The sequence below is a fragment of the Triticum dicoccoides genome, chromosome 4A, assembly GCF_002162155.2.
Source record: "Triticum dicoccoides isolate Atlit2015 ecotype Zavitan chromosome 4A, WEW_v2.0, whole genome shotgun sequence".
Classification (NCBI taxonomy): Eukaryota; Viridiplantae; Streptophyta; class Magnoliopsida; order Poales; family Poaceae; genus Triticum; species Triticum dicoccoides.
The window spans coordinates 148,491,567-148,497,490 of record NC_041386.1 but is presented as its reverse complement, the minus strand read 5'-3'; positions in this window follow the sequence as shown (position 1 = coordinate 148,497,490).

Genomic DNA, 5,924 nt, shown 5'->3' with positions numbered 1-5,924 from the left:
GTTCTTGGTGTGGGTCAGTATTTGTAGGCTTCAAAGGGCTCAGGGTACAAAAGCCATCAGTATAATAGACTGTTTCAGGTTGTTTTGGCCGAGCACTTTACGTGTTCCAATCCATGAGGCGGCTCCAGAGAAAGTAGCTGTAGTAGAATTGTCATGGAACATGCATGTAGTATGATATCATATGCTGGTCGTATCTGACTGTTGTTATGTACCGGTCTTGCGTGCATGCATGTGTATGTTTTGTTCTGTTCGGTGAAGCAAATATTAGCTACGTATGTAATATGAGTTGTTTCGTACAAAATCTAGCTCAATAAAGAGCTGAGATCATGGTGGGTAGGTGGTCCAAAATGTGATAGAATTTGTAGTTGGGCACTACATATATAGCATATAGCTCTCTTAGGGTTTAGCCCCTAAACAAGATGATTGGAAAACAATAAGAAATCTAGATGAAAGGAACATCCCTAGGCTCAAAGACAAGCTCAAGAAATATGTCCCTTAAAGCAGGCACCACTTGTTTGATATGCCTCACACCGAGTAGAACAATTTTTTGTTTTCGTAAAAGGTCCTACATAAGCATCATCTCGATTGGGTAGCTATTCCCTTTATTTTTCCTATACTGATGTACTTAAAACACCAGCAAAGCTGCTCATATTCTTTCCTTTTTGCCTTTTGTTTTTGTTTGCTAGCTCCTTGATTCCGCTATTTTATATGGTTGCTGTGAAAATGCCCGGCCGCGTCCTACGCGGCTAGCAGGAAAAATTCTAGAAGTTGCGTTCCAGAGCCAGAGAACATATTCCAAACTTTTGGAGGACTGCTGCTTTCGTGATGTCCAAACTGAACTTCATCTTTGTTCCGGACACTACTTGAGCATATATATACAAGTAGTACTAGTTTTGTAGAACTTTTCTTGTGGCAATGTGTCAGAATCATGAGAGCATTCAGCTAGAAGAATTATACTATAGAAAAAGTGAAGAATAAGAACGTGGTGCAATGACTTTAATTTGTTGCCTACTTAATTGCTCCATCAAGATAACTTTTAGTATCGACTACAGCTAAGGGGAACTTCGCATTGCGTATATGGCATGCAGTGCCAGTGTTCCATCAAAAAATAATAAAAAGTATGGCATGCAGTACTCGTTTGTTCCTCCTTTGCGTATATGGATGTAGTACTTGTTTGTTCCTCCTTTTCAGCACCAATCCTACCACACTGTTGGTTTGGTTCCAATGGGAAATCAAGCATAGAAACTTAGGGCTAGCTACACCCATGGTGACTAAGCTTTGGTAAACTAGTAAAGTTTCACAACATGTGATTCGGTTGGGTACATATAGTAATTGTTGGGTGAAGCATCTGATTCGGGCCGGTGACTCTTGTTGCATTGTTAAACTGCTAAAGGTGCACAATGATTGGGGATTCTGGATTAATGTTACATACCAACATTAGAACTTACAAAAGAAAGGTATATGGTATGTGCGTAGTTACAAAAGTACTTGCATAGTTTATCCGGCACTAATGACAATTGTTTTTCTACAAAAAAATGTATATGAAAAGGTATACTATCTGCGGCAAACTTGGAAAGTACTGAAGTGTTCTTACGCTGCAAGCATGATTAAAGAAGCCCAATTGGCATATATATTTTGGTGCCAAGGAGAGGATGGTCCATCTTGAGATTCCTAACCCTACATTACAATATTGCATGAACAACGATTGCTATGTACGTACGTGAGAATAGATGTGTTGACAAGTGTGCACAATAGAATACTTGAACCAGAACAGTCGCTGGTAACACACTGACAAAAAATGATTGGAAAGGTCTTCCACCAAATAATCGTTGATGCGCAATCTAGTTAATTTACACTCTTTTTTAACCAAAAAAAGACATTATCATGGAGAATACATGCGCAATCAAACAAACATGCGTATGTATGCATCAGTTATTTCTCGCTGCATATGTATTCTAGGAAAAATATATGTAGCTGCATATAATAGTGAGCTAGCTAGTTTTCGCAATAAGAACAAAAATATGGGCAGTTAGTTAGTGAGGGAAATTTGGATGCATGCACGGCGATTTACATCATTACTGCAGGACCAGCCTGCAAATGCACGATTAATTTCTTATTATGCTATATGCAAGTGTGGGTTTCCCCTAACCTGGTGAATTAAACTAGTTAGAGATCGATCATGTGCTGTAGGAAAATGATATCACCAGCAAATTAATTAAGGTCACTTATCCACACTTAGTCGTGGTCATTCTGCCTGCATAGCTGACAGTTACAGCCGTTAGTTCATGCATGAAAGTAACCGACGATATTTACCCTCATCCTAACTTTTTTTTTGCGGGTACCCTCCTCTTAACCATGATGTACATGTTTTTTTTTTGTCAAATATCTGATGATGATGCACATGCTGATCTCAAGTAGTAGTAATATTTCTTTTACCAACCTAGCTACTCGATTCCCTATCATGAGCACCTCATGTAGCTCCTTTTTTACATTTATATACTCGTAGATGCTATCTGTGGTAGCTAATGGTTGCCACGCCATGCAGAACCACAATGGCACTAGTTAATCTGCTGCTTAGTACGTTTTTCACCTTTTTCTCTCCTTGTGTTTATTTTGTTAAGCGTAGCTGCAGATTAATGGATATCTGGTCCCTCCTCTTGGCTTGATTATGCATCGAGTGATTAAGCATCAACTAATTTTAAGCTCGTGAGCGACCAAGTCTATGCATTCTAGAACCGCACTGTTCTCATGGTGCGCGCGCGTGCACCGGACGGACAACGACGATCACGCGCGCCCTCGTCCAGCGCGCTTGGCTAGTCGGAGGAGGCGGCCGGCTGGCGGCTATGCGTGTGAACGCCAGCTTCTTTGTTGAACACGTCAAATGCGCCTTCGGCGAGTCACTCCGACAGATCGAGCGCCCACACGCCCGAGTATGTAGGAAAGACGACCCACCTGTCATCCTCGCAGGGATCGATATGTGTTTGGCACATGAAAGCAACGTCCGACACCACAAACCTGAGCTCCGAAATTAAAGAAAAATGTTAAGAAAAAACAACTCTTCCTCTCATTGCGCCGCTACCTGCGGCACCGCCGGCGAAGCATGGCCGGGCTCCAGTGACGGGACAGGCAGGGTGTTTCCCCTAGGCTGTCTTCCATCCCTCGTCCATGGGCCATGTCACGTTCGACGGTTGGAGGAGGATCGCCGGCGGCTCGATCTGGACCTCGGGGGAAGTTTTAGAAAGGAGGCACATTGTCCGGTTTTAACGAACTGAAGCCCTTACGAGTACAAACCGAAGTTCGATAGAGTTCAAGCACAAAAGGAAAAAAGGAAAACGAAATAAGTTCGATACAGACCCCTTGGGCCAAGGCACAAGGCCAATCAACATGATAAAGTATCCTAGTGAAGACGACGAAGCGTAACGATAGAATACCAGTCGATAGATGCCCTTCAGTCTCCCTGCTGATCATCATGGGTCCTGTGCCGCCGCAGCTCGGAGACAAGCGCTCTGAACTTCTCAAGTAGCACCGCAATGGTGGATGCGTCCTCCAACTTGCTCAGTGGTTTCCAAAGCTGTAGAAAAACGATCAGTTTATAGACAATATCAGCAGGATGTTTAATGAATTTTCCTTCAATTACAACTTTATTCTTAACATGCCACAAGGCCCAAGCCATTGCCGCAAAAACAAGCCATGTAAACCGGATCCGGCTTGCCTGCTCCCTTCTCATGCTCCCATCCGTGCTCCCACTTCATCCTACGGCTGTCTTTTTCCCATTTTCCTTTCTAATCTAATCATCCCCCCCTGATTTTAAGGGGGTGAGGCCGGGCCTTATTTTGTCCAATCAAATCAAGCCACATATGCGGGAGCACGGATGGGCACACGAGGGAGCATGCAAGTCTCGTCCATGTAAACCTACGGCCACGCCCCAAAAGACGTGCAGCTAACGTATGGAAAGCTCCAAACGAAGTGGGTGCCCAACTGCACTTTGTGATATCGCGAATGGAGCCCCATAGCAGTTGTGCAAGGCTGCACTTGAAGAAGATGTGGTTGGTATCTTCGATCACACCGCACAAAGGACACCGCCCGTCCCTTGGGCCATGTCGTTTATGTACTTGAACACCGGTAGGTAGCCTATCACGTACCAGCTGCCATAGGAAAATTTTGACTTTAGTAGGGATGTGAGCCCTCCAAATATCCATTGCTTGAAACGCTGCAGCTCCGTTGTGTAAGGCACGGTACAAGGACTCCATCGTGAACTGTCCCGAAGGTTCTAACTTCCACCGGAATAAGTCTGGTTCCGAGATCGGTGCAATAGTTTGTAACAAGCCCACCAACCGACCCCATTCATCCCAAACCGATGGAGCGGCGAAACTGGGGGCTCCATTGACCATTCCTCCAAATCTTGCTAACCGGTGCATTCGGAGTTGTTGCGATAGCGAACAGCCGGGGAAAGGCGGTAGCAAGCGGCTCTGGCCCCATCCACACGTCTAACCAAAAGACGGTGGATTGTCCATTACCAATATAGTGAATTGCCCCCAGGCGCAACAGATGTTTAATCTTTACAATCGCTTCCAGAATGACAAGCCGTTTCTTCCTGATGCTATGGATACCGGGGCATGTTGTAAATATTGGTGTCTTGTGATGTCTAACCATAGGCCACCTTGGCCGGTCAGTATTTTCCATGCCCACTTTGCTATCAGACACCAATTCATGTGCTTGGTATTTGTGATGTCAAGGCCCCCAACCTTTTTCGGCGCAGAGATAGTACTCAAGTGTATCATATGATATTTTTGTTTCCCGACTTCTTTACCCCAAAAGAACCGGGATCGTACACTATCAATTTTTTTGTGGATGCCATCTTGGAGCAGAAAAAAATCCCATGATGAGCATAGGCAAACTAGAGAGGCAAGAGTAGATCAACGTGGTTTTTCCCCATGTTGATTGGTATTTATCGATCCAAGGTTCCACCCGCCTAGCCACTCAATCAGTAAGGAAGAGGAAGTCCTCGATGGTGAGATGCTTGCTGGGAAGCGGCATGACCAGATATTTGATGGGCAAGGTGCCCAGTCTATAGTTCGTAATGTGAGCCGTTCTGAGTCGATGCTCCAAATTACCTTTAGTAACAAAAGCCCCACTCTTTTCATAATTGATCTTCATACTAGACATGGACTCGAAGCACATGAGCAGAAATCGAAGGTTAACGAGGCTAACTGGGTCATTCTTGATTATGATCAACGTGTCATCAGTGTACTGCAGGCGAGTGATCCCCCCTTCCATATGGTTAGGAAAAATTCCTTGGATATGGCCAGCCTTCCTAGCTCCCTCTAGGATGACTGCCAGGGCCTCAGACCATAATGTTGAAGAGCAGCGGGGAGATGGGGTCCCCTTGCCTGATCCCTTGGGTATTCCGAAAATATGGCCCCGACTCTCCATTGATGTTGATGGTCGTTTGCCCTCACTACTAGGGAAAACCTTATACACAACATCTTAGCAGTAGCGCTGGACAAAACAGGTCGCTACTGCTACTTAGTAGTAGCGTTTTTAAATAAACCGCGCTACTGTTACTACTTTAGCAGGAGCGCGTTCCGTCAAACCGCGCTGCTGCTATATTTGTATTGGGCGCAGATGGCTAGCCCCACTTAGCAGTAGCGCGTACCACTAACCAGCGCTACTGCTACGGCCCGTAGTAGTAGCGTGTTTCTCTGAAACACGCTACTACTAACTTACCTTATCCTGGAGCGGTTCACCCTGGACAGTCACTCCCTCACTCGCTCTCGCCCGCGCCGAACCCGTACGTGGTCCGCCGCCGCCACCGCCGCGCTGCTCCTCGCCGAGGTACTCCCTCCTCCCCTCCTCCTCCGGTTGCCCTCCTCCCACCGCCCCTCTCCCTCCTCCTCTGGCCGCCCCTCCCTCCTCCTCCGGCC